General features: G+C 43.3%; 1 protein-coding gene across 1 annotated transcript in view; it reads right to left on the bottom strand.

Moving 5' to 3' along the window:
• Positions 1–17760, bottom strand: part of large2 (LARGE xylosyl- and glucuronyltransferase 2) — a 122438-nt gene that overhangs the window by 52544 nt on the left and 52134 nt on the right. The window contains exon 2 of the mRNA XM_005752718.2: positions 13017–13117. The gene's annotated coding sequence lies outside the window, so the exon portion shown is untranslated. The remainder of the gene's footprint in view (positions 1–13016; positions 13118–17760) is intronic.

Below are 17760 nucleotides of genomic sequence, written 5' to 3'. Positions count from 1 at the left end.
GTGTGTGTGTGTGTGTGTGTGTGTGTGTGTGTGTGTGTGTGTGTGTGTGTGGACAGTGAAAGTAGGCGCTGTGAAGAGAACGAGTGGCTCACATCCATTAATAACAACTTTTCACTGTAAGAATCAAATGTTGTCGCTCTCAATCTTCGTTTGTCACTTTTACCCTCCTTCAATCTTCTCCCTTCATTTCTCCAGCAGTCACAACAAATGTAGTAGATGGCTTCATGGGAGGGCGTCATCATTTACTCTCAATGAAGAAGAGGACAGCAAGGCACAATGGAGAGGCGGGCAGGAGTGGCATTCACAAAGGGACCAGTTTTCTTTTCAAACTGACTCGCGTGTCTTTTACTTTTCAAAGAATCAACGTGGAGCTGGTTAGGTAACCAAAGAGAAGTTCATCTGATCATTAATATTTGCCTTTTTCAGGATCACATATTTTGCCCTCAAACAGATGTTTACGTGCTTTAACTATAGTTTTCCTGTCACAAGCTTCCAAACAGGCAAAACTGTAAGAAGCATTGGGCTAAAACCTAAACCTCGATGGGTTTGCAATAACCTTGTGGATATTTGAGATTAATGAAGTTATTCACACAAGGTCACCATAATGGTTGGTCACGCTACAGTCTCACAATTTCTTTTTTTGTCTTTCAGCAGCAAAATAACTTCAGTGCTAACTGTAATGTTAGCAAGCTGCATGGGTAAGGTGGAAGCAATGCAACGTCTTAGCAGGACAGTGCTCTCAAAACTGTAAGCAGTCCACTGGGGCCTCAGCTCCTCATATCCTATCCATTAAAGTTATATAAAAATTTAACAGTGCAAATGCAAATTCCTTGCTGACAGTTTAACCAAAAGGCATTTCCAGTGGAAACTGGCCGACATATCCTCAGCATAACCATGTATAAATATCCACAAAACTTAAAGAGAGGTTATACACACACAATACGGTAATATTATGTTGAAGCGCAGTACGTATCACTCCGCGAGGCTCCTGCCTACGATAGCCGTAATGCTCCGACAATCCATCAAGCGGTGCGGCTTCGTAGCTTAGCAAAGTCGTACTAAAACATTTGACAGATTTTCGAGCACCGTGTACATCAAATCGTTTCGAGGTCAGTAAACACAACCAGAATTCATACATAAGGCACACGGGATTACAAGGGGCTCTGTCGATTTTCAGAAAAATCAAAGGATTGATTTTAAGTGTGCCGTATTTTCCAAAAAACACGGTAATAACGACGGCCCGCTAGCATGCTCTACCAGAAATAGTGCTTTGTTGTGTATCTGGCGGATGAAAGCTAAACCAGTTCAACACCACTGAAGTTGCAGCATTTTTACAAACCAATTCTGGTTCATCCGTTTCATTCAACGATCCACTTTCCCCCTTCTCATTCTCCGACATGCTTTTTCCGCCATGTGCGTATGAAAACAAAGGCACTGCGCATGCGCGTTTTACCCATATTCTATCGCGATATTTCATTTTCTTATCATTGCCCAACATTATACCGGTATTACGGTATGATATGGCCCAGGCCTAGCTCCTGTAAGTACATAAAAATGGCCAACACAAACTAGACAATGGAGTGGCATTAGGTGTTGGTGACATGGTTACCAGAAGAAAACGCCGACCCTACCAAAAGACCTTTAAGGAAAATAGGAGATATGATTTGAATTTGTGTTAGCAAATTTGCAACCTTTATGCTCCATAACACACTGTACCGATAAAAGCATCCAGTTAAAGAACATAAAAAACATGTGATTACAGATCAGTGCAGGTAATGTCTAGACTCTGCTGGATGGCACAGATCCAAGTGTAGTAGAAGCTGTGTCACTGCAGGAATAGCATCTGTCCAGGCATTTAGACTACCAACACTCTGGCTTTATTGAAAAAAAAACCCAGAACCCACAGGGTTTCACAGTCCAAGTAATGTCAAGCACAGTCTGTGATCCAAATGCAAACAATGGGAGTGTTCCTCTACCAGAAACAGATGATTTATAAATCTTATAATGCAATGATTAACACTGGGCAATAAAAAAATCCAAGTTTATTCATAAAATGGGTGGACATGTCTCAGCCTCCACCACTCTCAGCACTGGAGCCCCCCAGGGGTGTGTCCTGAGCCCCCTGCTGTACTCTTTGTACACATATGACTGTGTGGCCACTACCAGCTCCACCACCATCATCAAGTTTGCTGACGACACCGTCGTGGTGGGCCTGATCTCTGATAACAACGAGACGGCCTACCTGAAGGAGATTAGGAATCTGGAGAACTGGTGCCAGAGGAACAACCTCCTTCTAAACGTCAGTAAGACAAAGGAGCTGATAGTGGACTTCAGCACTAAGCAGGAGAGGAACTACCAGACCCCCGTCATCAACGAGTGCCCAGTGGAGAGAGTGGACAGCTTCAAATACCTCGGAGTTCACATCACGCAGGACCTGTCATGGTCCTGTCACATCAACACCGTGGTGAAAAAGGCCCGACAGCGTCTCTACCACCTCAGACGCTTGAGAGACTTCCAACTGCCCTCCAAGGTGCTCAGGAACTTTTACTCCTGCACCATAGAGAGCATCCTGACGGGAAACATCTTAACCTGGTTCGGGAACAGCACCATGCAGGACAGACGAGCTCTACAGAGGGTTGTGCGGTCAGCTGAGCGCACCATCCGCTCCGAGCTCCCTGACCTGCACTCAATCTACAGCAGGCGGTGCTGGACCAAGGCCAGGAAGATCGTGAAGGACCTCAGCCATCCCAACAACAGACTGTTCTCTCTGTTGAGGTCAGGAAAGCAATTCCGCTCCCTGAAGACCAACACAGAGAGACTGGCAGGCGATACAGTCTCTCAATCACACCACCACACAGTACTGACCCACACATACAGTTCTTACACACACTGGACTTTCTGGACATTGTTTCACTTCATTACTTAAATCACGCTGCTGTTATTGTGTATATATTTATTTATATTTATATTTCTTCATACATTCTTATATAGTTCTATATTGTGTATTTTGTTGTACAGTTATTTTATTTTCAACTTTAATTTATATATTTTATCTTATTCTCCCAGTTAAATTTACCCTTCATTCTAATTTGTGTTGTACAGTTATTTCATTTTTAACCTTAATTTATACTTTATTCCTTCCTAGTTAAATTTACCCTTTTTAATTTTTCATATTTATTTCCTATCTTATTCATAGCCTTTTCCTTTTTTGTTTTCTTTAGGTCACGAGCAGTTGTCCAAGCATTTCACTACATATCGTACTGTGTATGACTGTGTACGTGACAAATAAAATTTGAATTTGAAAAATTTGAATTTGAAAATCAAAGCAACCTATAACCTCATATATATACACACACATGAGGTCAGTCCCTAATTTGAAGCCTTGGTTGACCTTTGCACCCTGTCCAATACCCCTGCGGCAGAACAATGGAATGTGTCCTGGGAACCCAAACACAAAAGACCCCACCATAGCCCAGATGACCCCATCAGCACACCACATCACTTCTAATGTCTGCTCTGATGTCTGTTATCTGTCCAATCAAAGCCAAGTTTTAATGGACAGAGGTCGGGGGGACTGACCTGTGGTCACATTATTTCACCCCTGTTCACCTCTGTCTGTCCACCTTCAGCACACCATATCACCAGTCTTTGGACAGCTCGTGCGTGCATGTGTGTGTGTGTGTGTGTCTCAGCTCTCATCTGTGGTTGCAGCAGAGCACATCAATCGTTCATCGGTCAGCTTTGGTGTCACACTTCTGCCCACAGCAGGTGCACACACTGACCTGACAGTCATGCACATTGTCACAGTAACAATGATCATAATGTATGACATGCTTGTGATGCCACATGCAGTGAGAAAGCAGCCAATTATGTCGTTACAATGACAAAAAAATGTGCTTTCTTTCTTTTTTTTCCTTTACTTTGGATTTTAACTGTGATTCCATACAGTTTCTGTTTCATTGACCACATTATCTCCTCATTCATTTAGGAATCCTTAGTGGTAGCAATTGGGAGACTTGCTTCTAAAATGACTGTAATGATACAGAATATGGTGCGGCCACATTCTTCCTGACCGCTTGGCTCCGACTATGCACCTTTTTAGTTTATTACTTATTTTCTGCTCTGGTTTACAGTCCAAAATCCTCTAGTTTTATAGTCTACGACAGCAGATCACTTGTAAACATCGGTGACAAGGTTGCACATTTAATCTTGGACACTTTTAAACTTGACCCATCCTGGCTGCCAGAGATACTACACAACAAAGGATGGGCCGCTCATCCAAGGCGTAGAACAAAGAAGCGCCGGGGGAAACGCGGAACAGACTGAGACATCGCACACCACTGCCCAGCATCCTACTGGCCAACGTACTAGTAGGATGCTAGGAGAACAAGCTTGATGACCTAAGAGCAAGAGTCACCTTCCAACGTGACATGAGGGACTGCAACATTCTGTGCTTCACGGAGACATGGCTGACCCCCAAACATGCCGGACCAGGCCGTAACTCCGTCGTATTCATTCTGTGTGCTCCACGCGGACAGAACGGCAGAGTCGAACAAAACCAAAGGTGGAGGAGTGTTTCAGGGTAAACAGAAAGTGGTGTGATGCCAGGACCATTTCTACTCTTTCCAGCGGCTGCTTGCCACATCTGGAATTCCTGAGCATTAAGTGCCACCCTTTCTATCTGCCCCGTGAGTTCATCTTGGTCATCGCCACGGTGGCCATACAAGCAGGGCTACAAAGCTGTCTCACACTTTTGGGAAGTCTGACCACAACGCCATCTTCCTCACTCCCCGGTATAAACAAAACATACAGAGGGAAGAAGTAACCACGAGGGAGGCGAAACGTTGGTCTGCCCAATCAGAAGCTACGCTACAGGATGCACTCAACGACGTAGACTGGGACATGTTCAGAGCATGCGCAGTTGACAGCAATGAGTTTATGGACGTAGCAGTAATCTTCGTTAATATGCTAGTGGAGGAGATTATCCCCACTGCGAGAGTCGCCACATTCCCGAACCAGAAACCGTAGGTGGACAAATCGTGCTGCAGTGAACACCAGGACCGCCACCTACAATGCGGGTCTCCCCACTGGCGATATGAGTGCCTACAAAGCGGTCTCATACGGCGTGTGGCGCGCGGTGAGAGATGCCAAATGCCGGTACGGGGAGTGCATGGAGTCTCGCTTCCACCAGGGTGACACACGGAGTATATGGTACGGACCACGCACCATTACGAACTACAAAGCCAGGGACACTGCGCCGATCAACGCAGACTCTGCATTCACCAATGAGCCAGGCGGCTAATGCTAACTACCGCCTGACTACCGAAGACAGTGACGTCATCAGCGAGAGACCGGTGATCAGCATCGCGGAGCATGACGTCCGAGTGGCATTGAGTAGAGTGACCACTGGGCTGACCAGCTAGCAGGTGTGTTCACTTCCATCTTCAAAGAGTCCCTGGCCAAGTCTGTGGTCCTAGGGCTGTGCAATATGACCAAAATCTCATATCCCGATATAAGAATTCTATCGTCCCGATAACGATATAAATCACAAAAATTTAACATTTTCTGTAAATTCTGTGAATCTCGGGCAGCTTGACTTGCGGGAAGTGTTTCCAGCTGCGCGTCATGTATCTGGAGTCCAGTGTTTTAACCGATGCATGAAACGATACATTTTTAGACACAAGTTGTAACAGCCGCCATTTTCTTTGTATTTATTACACGGCGTGCTGCGGGGAAAAGCCTGTTCTAACATTTGAGTCTAAGGTTTATTTTTTAGCACCTGGCGGCTCTTTTTTACTTCTCATCCATAAATAATCTGCTCTTTCACGTGACTCAGTTTAAGTCTCAACAGGATCTTGAGCTTTATTGTGAAAGATTTATGTGGAACATAAACAAGCGGACACGCGATGCTGTTACCGTCATTGTTGCTAACCACAACGCATAAAAACAGGCGCTTGTCCATCCGTAGTGTGGTTATATTAAATATAAGAGAAAGAGAGAAGTTTAAGAAATTAACATAGCCACTACAGTGACCATCAAAACGATGAAAAAATATTGCCGTAAACAGTTTATTTTGCGACACCACGAAACAAACGATAGCGTAAAATGAAACGATAGACGTTTTTATATCGTCATCCGATATATATCATTATATCGAACAGCCCTATGTGGTCCCCACATGCTTCAAAGGATCCACCATCATCCCGGTGCCCAAGAACAGCAAACCCTCATCCCTGAACGATTACCGGCCAGTTGCACTGACCTCGGTAGTAATGAAGGTGTTCGAGAGGCTGCTGAAGAACATCATCTCCTCCTCCATCCCAGACGGTAAATGGTAAATGGCCTGCATTTGTATAGCGCTTTACTCAGTCCCTAAGGACCCCAAAGCGCTTTACACTACATTCAGTCATTCACCCATTCACGCACACATTCACACACTGGCAATGGTAAGCTACCATTGCCATTGCACGTAACGATCTGGCACCTAATGATGTGGCAAACATTATAGTGTTATAGTCAATCAGTAAACTCGTACCTTAAAGCAACAGGATTATAGACCTATTTTAATTGCTTTAAAAAGCAGGAGCAGGTTACGTTCATTAGTCTTATAATCTGTAAAGTTTCTTTTTTTTTGGATAAGACACTTTTGATCTCTGACTTTAGCCTTTGAGGCAGTGAATCCTTCCAGGCATCATTAACAACTTCTGAAAAAGGGACCAAAGAGAGAACGGTCAAAAGGACAACCTCAAGGAACGTCCCAGGTCGTTCCCTAAGCAGCAATCTTCAAAGCCAGTGCAACAAGGCACTTTTTAAACTTTGTCAACAACTGCACCAATAAAAAGGAAGGAAAATATCCGAGTTCTGGGGTAAAGAGTACGCTAAAGGAGAAAGTGAGACTGATTTAATGGTGATCTGGTGAGGGCTGGAGGAAGTGCTCGAATCATGGCTTTAAAGTATCTTTATCTATCAGCAGATAAGGCCATAAATTTACCATAAATTACATCTTTTGGATTTTTAATATTAACGTTATGGAGGTGCCACTTACATGCTCTGGGTGAAGAGCTGCAGTTTATAAAGGTACCACATGTCATTTGGTTTATCAAGTGGAAAATTATTGTTGGTTCATTTTAAATTGGAATGGAAACGCCTCCAGATGCCGCCTACGCCCCTCAATGAAATATCCTGAACACACACGCAGGTGGAGATAGCACCCCCTCGCTAACTCATCCAACCGCTTTATGCGTTGTGACGGAGCTGACGGCGCACTGGCACATCCTCTCGTTTCGCACAGACTTCAGAGGCAGTTTATTCCCAAACTCTAAATAACCCGAGGGGTAAAGCAGAGGGAGGAGGACGGCACAGTAATCAGGATGAGAGGAAAAATAAAAAAATAAGGATTCAGCGAGTCGTTCTCCTTCTGTTTCCTCTCACTGCAACCAGCCTGAGAAATTAAACATACACATGGAACACAAAACACAGAGGGCTTCATGTTGACATGATGGTAATTATGTTTCTAAGAGGGGGGAAAAACAGAAGAAGGGAAAAAAGGCTAATCGAAAGCAAAGCCATTTTGCAAGTGTGGACGGGGATTTGGGCAAGTGGCTGCGAAGATGCCCGAGCTGATACCGGGAGAAAAGCTCAATCAGCTGGCCAAAAAGTCGTGAACGCCTCCTTTTCATTTCAATTCATTTCTGTTTTAGTTTACCTCTTATGAGTAAGTACATGGAAATAAATGGTTGGAAGAAAAAACCTCCAATAGACAATCAGGGAAGAGCAGAAAGCAGACAGGACAAAACACGCACAGGAGAGAGTCCCAGTGTTGCCAACTCGTCAGTCAGGAAAATCGCTATTGGTTGTCCTAAAAGTCGCAAGAAGTTGCAAAACGACGCCATCGCCTAATTTCCATAATTGGTCATGCTTACATTATTGTAACCTACGTTGTAGGAGAAAGAAATAATACAATGAAAGAGACAGAGTAAAAAACATGCTAAAAGCACTTAGAATATATTTAGAACTACACATTAAATTTCTTTTTGCAATTATCATTTTTTTAACATCTCAATTCCAACCCTGCTCCTCTATCTGGACTTGGGACCAGGAAAAGTGAAACAGGCACTCTGGCGGAGTTACACACACACACACATGGACGTGTAAGGGTGAACATCTCCAGCTCTGTTTTTTAAAGAAAAATCTGACAATAGAAACATGTCAGTTATCTGACCAAGTGAAAAATAACTGTATGGTTTACACATGACACGTGACTCCCTAACTGCTAATTAAATTCAAATTTTCAGAGACTTAAACTTAATTCTGTTAAATGAGCACTATATTAACTATAGTTAGAGGTCAGGGAGCAGGACTGGTGTTGTTTGTTAGCTAGCTCCCACATTAATGTTGCAGCTCTTTTATTAGCCATAGCCGCTACCTGAGAGATGACCAATATGGGTAATTGCAGATTAACATTCATGACAACTGTTCAATACTTTAATGTTGTTGAAACAGGAGCTAAAATGCTCTACAGGGAGTGCAGAATTATTAGGCAAATGAGTATTTTGTCCACATCATCCTCTTCATGCATGTTGTCTTACTCCAAGCTGTATAGGCTCGAAAGCCTACTACCAATTAAGCATATTAGGTGATGTATCTCTGTAATGAGAAGAGGTGTGGTCTAATGACATCAACACCCTATATCAGGTGTGCATAATTATTAGGCAACATCCTTTCCTTTGGCAAAATGGGTCAAAAGAAGGACTTGACAGGCTCAGAAAAGTCAAAAGTAGTGAGATATCTTGCAGAGGGATGCAGCAGTCTCAAAATTGCAAAGCTTCTGAAGCGTGATCATCGAACAACCAAGCGTTTCATTCAAAATAGTCAACAGGGTCGCAAGAAGCGTGTGGAAAAACCAAGGCGCAAAATAACTGCCCATGAACTGAGAAAAGTCAAGCGTGCAGCTGCCAAGATGCCACTTGCCACCAGTTTGGCCATATTTCAGAGCTGCAACATCACTGGAGTGCCCAAGAGCACAAGGTGTGCAATACTCAGAGACATGGCCAAGGTAAGAAAGGCTGAAAGACGACCACCACTGAACAAGACACACAAGCTGAAACGTCAAGACTGGGCCAAGAAATATCTCAAGAGTGGTTTTTCTAAGGTTTTATGGACTGATGAAATGAGAGTGAGTCTTGATGGGCCAGATGGATGGGCCCGTGGCTGGATTGGTAAAGGGCAGAGAGCTCCAGTCCGACTCAGACGCCAGCAAGGTGGAGGTGGAGTACTGGTTTGGGCTGGTATCATCAAAGATGAGCTTGTGGGGCCTTTTCGGGTTGAGGATGGAGTCAAGCTCAACTCCCAGTCCTACTGCCAGTTTCTGGAAGACACCTTCTTCAAGCAGTGGTACAGGAAGAAGTCTGCATCCTTCAAGAAAAACATGATTTTCATGCAGGACAATGCTCCATCACACGCGTCCAAGTACTCCACAGCGTGGCTGCAAGAAAGGGTATAAAAGAAGAAAAACTAATGACATGGCCTCCTTGTTCACCTGATCTGAACCCCATTGAGAACCTGTGGTCCATCATCAAATGTGAGATTTACAAGGAGGGAAAACAGTACACCTCTCTGAACAGTGTCTGGGAGGCTGTGTTTGCTGCTGCACGCAATGTTGATGGTGAACAGATCAAAACACTGACAGAATCCATGGATGGCAGGCTTTTGAGTGTCCTTGCAAAGAAAGGTGGCTATATTGGTCGCTGATTTGTTTTTGTTTTGTTTTTGAATGTCAGAAATGTATATTTGTGAATGTGGAGATGTTATATTGGTTTCACTGGTAAAAATAAATCATTGAAATGGGTATATATTTGTTTTTTGTTAAGTTGCCTAATAATTATGCACAGTAATAGTCACCTGCACACACAGATATCCCCCTAAAATAGCTAAAACTAAAAACAAACTAAAAACTACTTCCAAAAACATTCAGCTTTGATATTAATGAGTTTTTTTGGGTTCATTGAGAACATGGTTGTTGTTCAATAATAAAATTATTCCTCAAAAATACAACTTGCCTAATAATTCTGCACTCCCTGTATTGTACTATGAGGTCTTTTAGATATGATAACAGTGCATCAGTGCTCAGGTCTAACTTGGTGATGTAAATCTGCCTAACCAGACAGTTAACTGTGTGTGTGTTGGCTATCATTCACGATAGCCAACAGGCTACTGCAGCTGCTGCCTGTTTCATTAACAGGCGAGAGAGATTTGAGATATTTACCACCTGAAAGGTAATCTGGTGTCAGACAGCAGGTGGTTGTCCTGTGGTGCAGTCTAGCATTATTAAGTCAGGGCACTGAAGACTACTCAAGTAACTGATTAGTGGTGCTAATGATTTTTTCTTAACATTTAGAGTTACAGCTTCTAAACTGGTGTCCAGCAGTTTCATTTAAGAACTTTTAATAGCATTTTAATATTTAATTATTGCTATCTAATTAATGTGAAAAAAAACCCACTGAAACACACCACATTTAACTACTCTGTCCAATCGGGACTGTCAGGCTACGAGCATGAGGTATGGTTGTATAGTTTCAGACCACTGGGATAGCCAACATCTTATTATTTTGCTGCTGCCATTAACAGTTTGGTGGGAAATAGGATTATGACACTTTTGTGTAACTGATGATCTCTCTTTTGTCTTTGTTGTGGGAGGAGCCTTAGCGAGTCCTGATGTCATACTCAGCTTGGGCTGTGTTGTCTTTGGCGAGACGTGGCTGGCAGAGGAAGATATTCTTGTGCCTGAAAATTGTTTTTTTTTTTCAAGTGGACAAGAGCATTGCTTTAATGCAACTGTGGCTCATGGAAGGCATCCAGATTGCAGTTTAATAATACAAAGTACTCAGCCTTGTTGAAGTTGCTGGCTGCAGTGCTGGAGGGTGCCCTACCTGGCAGCTCCATTGTCCTACTGGGATATTTCAATGCTCATGTGTGAAACGACAGTGAGGGCTGGAGGTGAGTCATCTAGAGCAGGGGTGTCGAGCTCCAGGCCTCGAGGGCCGGTGTCCTGCAGGTTTTAGATGTGTCCTTGATCTAACACAACTGATTTAAATGGCTAAATGACCTCCTCAACATGTCTTGAAGTTCTCCAGAGGTCTGGAATGACCTAATCATTTCAGGTGTGTTGACCCAGGGTGAGATCTAAAATCTGCAGGACACCGGCCCTCGAGGCCTGGAGTTCCCCACCCCTGTGCTAGAGGAACGGCTTTCCTGATCTGAACCTGAGCAGTGTTGTATCATTGGACTTCATTGAAATCAAAGTTTGTCCGTGATTAACACCATGTCTGAACACAAATGCATTCTTTAGCGCACAGCAGAGTGGCATCAGGACACTCAGTTGCAGGTCAATGATTGATTCTGTAATAGACCCGTGGCTGTGTGTTCTGGACATTTAGGTGAAGAGAGGAGCTGAGCTCCTGATGACCAGCTGGTGAGCAGTTGGGCGTGGACACCCAAAACATACAGAGAAGGTAGAAAAATCTGGCAGAGGCTGGGATCCATAGGATTGTTAATCCCAACTTCAACAGTATTCTGAGGAAAGCTGGTGACATCAGCCTCTGGACATGGACCCTGTTTCCAAACCTCAAGGTAGCTGTCATGGTGGTAATCCCTGAATGGGTTGGTGGACACTGGAAGTGAAGGGAGCCATCAAGCACTAGAAGGACTCCTGGTTGGGCTTAATTAGCCTGTGGGACACTGGATGCAACTGACCTGTGCTAAGAGGCCACGCAGAGTGTTGCTCTGGCAGATGTTGAAGCAAAACCTCATCTGTGGAGTTTTTGAATGCAAAGTACTTGTACAACTTACTTTGCTTTTCTTTCCAAACAGGACAGAGCTATTACAGCAGTTGCACTAGTTGAAATCTTCCATTTGTAGTTTTTTCTATGCTGGTGACTGTTTCTTTTGTAAAGCTAGACTCGAACCCTTGTAGGCAGATGCTGCCTCTGTTACTTTTTGGAGGAAATGCAGCTTTAAATGCAAGTTTTAAATGTAAAGATTCAAGATGTCTACAGTTTGTGTTATCCACAGACCTAACAGCATTTAACCCAAAACTGCTCCAAGCCAAAATTGTAATTTATTTTAATTTTAATTCAAATCTGATTCATCATCCAGTCCAAACGGCCCCTGATTCAAAAGCTGCCGTTTTTAATTAAACACACTAGTCGGCCACCTGTAAAACTGCAAACATCTGAGTAACATCTACAAAGACATTATTTGTTATAAGTCTGGCACATTAAAATTTTACATAAATGACTAAAAATATGCAGACATCAATTCAAAAGCAACAGCCGAAGAAAAACAAAGTGCTGTGATGCTTCCATTTAGCAAGTCCGATGCTACAGAAAATCATATAACAGTGCAGCATCGATCGTATGGGAAGCTTCCTCAGAGAGCTGCTCCTCTGAGCTAAATTTGTACCCAAACTGCTTCAAGCACACATAAATAATTTCCACTGCAGCTCTATTAAGAGGAAGAAGAAGAAAAATAACACCATGTGACAGCCACAGGGGATAAATACCTTGGATGCTAATTTACACAACATAATTATGCAATGACCTTTGTGATGTGGGACAACATGTTCTAGAGGTGTTTGCTGGGTAAAGCACCACAGCTGCTGCTGCTGCTGAACATTTTAGATTTCCTGTCATGTCACACAAACAAGACAACAGAAAAAAATATCACAAAACCAGTCACGTAAACGCACATGCACAGGAATCAACAAAGAGCCAAAACAATACATTCACCAGTTCCAAGCAGCTCATCTCTGGATTACATCCAAGAATTTGTGAATCTGGTCTCTGAAGATTTCTCTGCATCTCATCAGATATAAACTGAATCCTATTATGTCCCCACACAGCTGATTTTACACCAACTCTTCAGTCGTTTTCTTCAGAGACTCTATACAGGTCCACACGCACTCACTGAGGGGGTGTTTTACAGGCAAAAAAATATAATTAATTAAAAAGATTCCTCACCAGATTGGCTAATGTAAATCCCCGTGTGGGGTAAAGTGATGAGAAGTGACGGAGAGGCTCTTCAGTCGAAGTCAACAGGAACCATCCAGGGAAGATCCAGTCTGCAGAAATAAAAATAGCTATGAGATGACAGCAGCTGTATGGCAGGACTGGAACAATTACTAATATTCAGACAATCTTATAAGATACTAAAGAATAATATTTTTTTAACAGAAATGAACAGAAAGAGTGAAGATTTCCTCTGAGCTGCTCAACCAAAAGCATCTGAATATCAAACAGCAAAAGCTACAGACTGAGCTGTCAATCACGCAGCAGACAGAGCTTCTCATTACTGTCGTTGCTCAAGTTGAAATTCACAAGGTTTTTCGGTTGCCAGCGCTCTGAAACCATGTCTCCTCTGTCGATCAACCTGCACAGGAGTGTGAGGTTGTCTATTTCTTTAATTTGAGGCTAAATACTACATCACTTCCTGTGCATGCGTGGGTTCAGCAGTGCAGCAGCTCGTCTTTTTAAGCAACAAGGACTCCTGTGCCATTTTAAACATCAAATGCAAAACCTTTTCAAAAAAGTCAATAAATAAGCCATTAGTACTAGTTACATACCCTCTTTCTTTGCCCAAATGACATTAAACTGAATCTTTTTGGATCATTTTTAAGACTTTTCAGTCATTTCTACCTCTCCTTTGCAGTGTTTCTTCCGGTCTACTGAAAGCTCTCCAGAACAAAGAAGACCCTCAGCTGCATGGATTTTTCAAACAGTCTTAGCGACTGTATCTCATTTGCCTGTTTACCACAGAACATAAATTATTTTCAGTTGAATATTCTTTATAGGTAATAATTTATATGTAGTCATACTGATGGGATATGGTATTTGATGGAGATCTACGGGTACTGTCATGATACGTTTTCTTTATTTGTAAAACATGTAGTGCAGCAATTTTTGTTTGGAAATACTAAACGTTCCTTCCATCCATACATCCGCTACCTTCACATGGTGGAGGGGCTTGTGTGTCCCAGGGATCTCATGTTGCCAGGGGGCTTTTGCTCCCTCGTACAGCCTCCCATGGCAAACTGGTTTCAGGTGATGGACCAGACAAAGAGAGGATTCAAAAACCCCTGTGAGTATAAGATCTAGGGAACAATTCACCCTGCCCAGGATAGGGTTACCAGGGCCCCACCCTGGAACCAGGCCCAGGGAGGGTGCCCGAGGGCGAGCGCCTGGAGACCATGGGACATGGGGCTACTACCTGTAGGGTGGGCCCATGCGGCGGCCGGGGTCAGAGACCCTGTTGGGCCAATCACCAGCTACCGAGACTAACGATTGGAAAATGGAATGTCACCTCTCTGGTGGGGAAGGACCCGATCCACCGCGTGAGGTTGAGAGGTACCAGCTCAACGCAAAGGGCTCCAGAACCCTGGAGAGGAGCTGGACTCCCTTAGTCTAGAGTTGCCCTTGGCGAGAGGCGGCATGCTGAGGTAGGAATCTTAGTATCCCCTCGCCTTGCTGCCTGTACGTTGGAGTTTTTCCAGTGGACAAGAGCGTTTGTTCCCTGCGCCTTTGGGTCGGGGAACATGTCCTGACTGTCGTCTGCACCATTAGACCTGCATTCTCTTAAATGGCCACCAGGGAGCAATAGCTGTAGCTGCAAAAGTGCCCAGACCTCTCTAAACATTTATGGTTTCAGTTACTTGTTTTGGATTACACTGATTAAAATGCAAACAGATTTTTTCCCCCCTCAGTGTCATAGAATAAGATTCGGAAATAAACAATTGGCTAATGACTTCGAATTCCTTTAGCCAATGAGCTCCAATCACAAAGGTGACATGAGTGATGTCACAGTAGCCACCGGACCTTTTATACTGTGGAAGTGGGATGGCTGTCTTAGACTAGCTCTGAAGCTACTTTGAAGTTGCTAATGCAAGAGTAGAAGATGACCAGCATTATTCTTGGCCTTGGCCCAAATAACTACATTCTCAAATAAATTAAGCACTTAATAATGGGCCAAAACAAAAATAAGCAAGCAACAATAAAACCACAACGACTTAAAAAAATGTAAAAAATGAATGTAAATGCATTTTAGGATATCATTTTCCTTAAATTTTTATTTCTGACTTTTTGATCTTTTTGAACTGTATCCATCGTTGCCTTTTCCATAAAGAATGCCTGATGAAAAAGCTCAGGAGCACTGGAATGGATCAATGGTGCCTTCCAATCAGACTGATTTACTGAGATAAAAACATCACAGGTTATTGTTGTGAGGGGTGTTGTGTAAAACGTGGCTCCAAGTCTGTGGGCAGGGCTTACAACGGTTGACTTTCGGGAAGGGAACACTGTGGGGTGAAGCTCTGGAGGGAAACAGGGGGACAGAGAAGCAGACGGCAGGAGTGAAAAAAGAAGAGGGAAAAGAATTAACATACACAAAAAAATCTTGTCTTTCTTTTGTCCTCCCTGGCATTGCCTGGGCTCCATCCAGACGGCAGCTCCTCTCTTCTGTTGTATAGAACAGAGGGAGGCGACACGACGCCTGTCAAAAATCCGAGAAATTCTGCCCCGGAGCCCGATCTTAGCCAGAGCCTGTGACAAACAGTCTCCTCACATGCCGACAGTCTAATCTGCACCAGCATCAACGAGGATGTGGGGGGGCTAGGATCATCCTGAACCACAGGAGGTCCCACACTGTTTTTACTGCAGCTGATAGCTGGAGTGATGCTGTTGTTTGTGTGCTAACAGCCCGTCTGATGGCTCCAGGAGCACAGCCAGATTGGCTCTTAGTGTGAAACAACAGCAGCCATTAAAGCTCCTCCATACGGCCTGGGGCGAGAGGAGCAGGAGGAGGGGGCCATCTACCCCAGACTGAGTCCAGCCCAGTGTGAGAAGGAGCTTGTCTTTTTGTTTTAGTTGGTAGTAAACACAATCAAGGGATTCAGCTTAGTTTGCATGGCCTTAGCTAATCTGATTATTTGATTCTTCTTACAGCAATGAAGATATTTCTGGAAAGAGGAAATGTGCTCTTCTTCCCCACGGCCGAGGCTTAGCAGAGTTTAGCACATGCAAACGCACCGTGGTGCATACTCTCTGTGTGAGTGCACAGACACGGGGGGAGGATCACTGCTCTTATCTGTCACGTGCCAATCTTAAATCCCCAGACACAGACACAGACATTGGGAGGCAGGTAAATTTCCACTGTAGGCATGCCTCAGGGGTCCCCCCACCTGCTGTATAAAAATAGCTGTTGGGTGATTTCTGACCCCTGCATGCGAGAACACACAGAATGCCAGAAATACACATCTTCAGCTTTTTAACATGGACAGTTTGTCATTTTTCAAGTAAACTCAATGTAATTTTTGACTTGACAAAAACTTAAATGCTCATTTAGGCTTTAGGGGAAAAGAAACAAACCATGGCAGTTTCTTAAAACAAATTATTAACAAGTAAGTCAGATGTGTGTTGTACCAGCCTCGAGTACATCTATAAAAAATGCACAAGTTAAGTGAGGCCTTTAAATAAAAACAGACGGAATTTCTATGGAGGCAGCACAATTGATCATTTAAACAAGAGTTTCACAACTTTTTAAAATAAAAACAACAAATGCATTCAAGATCAAATAAAATGGCTGTAACAACAAAACTAAAATAAATACAGTGGAAGTGAAGGATATGGATTTATATTATTCGCCCAGTTCATTTGCACTCATGTCACAAGAGTCCCCCGCTAGTCTCCATTCTCTTGTACTGAAACTACTAAATATCAGAGCAGATTTCGGTCATTTTAACTCACCTGTCCTAAGTTTACAGTCAAGTCACAAACTACTAAAAACACACAAGGAAACACTGATGCAATACCAGACATGGAAAAACCCCAAGCTGCTGACGGTGTCTTCTGTGTTATGTCTCTCTCTAACTAACAACCATAGACTATTTAAGAGATGGATGGCCGTCACTGTGGCGTGACACACTGGCTAGTGGGCGGCTATTTTAAAGCCTCAGGTTTGGCATTGTTTTTTTTCACAAGACTGGACATGCTGGGTGAGGGGTGGACCTGAATTATAACTCCAGGAACATTGTATGACTATAATAGCAGTACTTTGTCAATCACAAAATAACCTCATCCTAAAGCACTCCCTGTTCTATTGTCCATTAGACTATAATGGGAGCATCATTTACCAAATGAACATCATCTTACTGAAGTATTAAAGAGAACTTGAAACTTCTGACTCAGGCTATAAAGTCATTAGAAGAAATGTTTACAGAGGCCATAAATCATGCGACAAATAGGGTCATTTTCCCCATTTACGGCATTCATTGGGTTCATATTGTGTATCCGGAGGTTAAATCCATCCTTTATATATGGTGCCACCCCTCCTTTTTTTCTTTAACTGAGAAATTAAGACCCAGTATTCAGACTTTCTTTCCATTTTCAGCGAGGTCTGGTGCTAAATAACAAGGTCAAGTAAGGATAATGGCTAGGGCACATTTCACATCAGGGACTTGTTCAGCGCAACCAATCCAATGTAGCAGATTTAAGAGTAGCTAGAAAGGTACAATAAACAGTAATGACCCAAAAGGTTGATTCTGTTCATCTGGATGTGCAGTCAGTCTCAGCAGACTGCACGTTTCCCAACCTTATCTGGGTATGTATCACACAAATCTAACTCTCTACTTCCACTGAAACCACTTCTTTTTCCCAATTCTGTATTTTTCAGGCCAGAACACGTGGAGGCAACATTAAAAATGTAAACTGAAGT

This window comes from Pundamilia nyererei, unplaced genomic scaffold, assembly GCF_000239375.1.
Source record: "Pundamilia nyererei isolate P.nyererei 1_Seehausen unplaced genomic scaffold, PunNye1.0 scaffold00375, whole genome shotgun sequence".
Lineage (NCBI taxonomy): Eukaryota > Metazoa > Chordata > Actinopteri > Cichliformes > Cichlidae > Pundamilia > Pundamilia nyererei.
The sequence above is the reverse complement of the archived record's forward strand: the minus strand, read 5'-3'. Positions and strand labels throughout refer to the sequence as shown.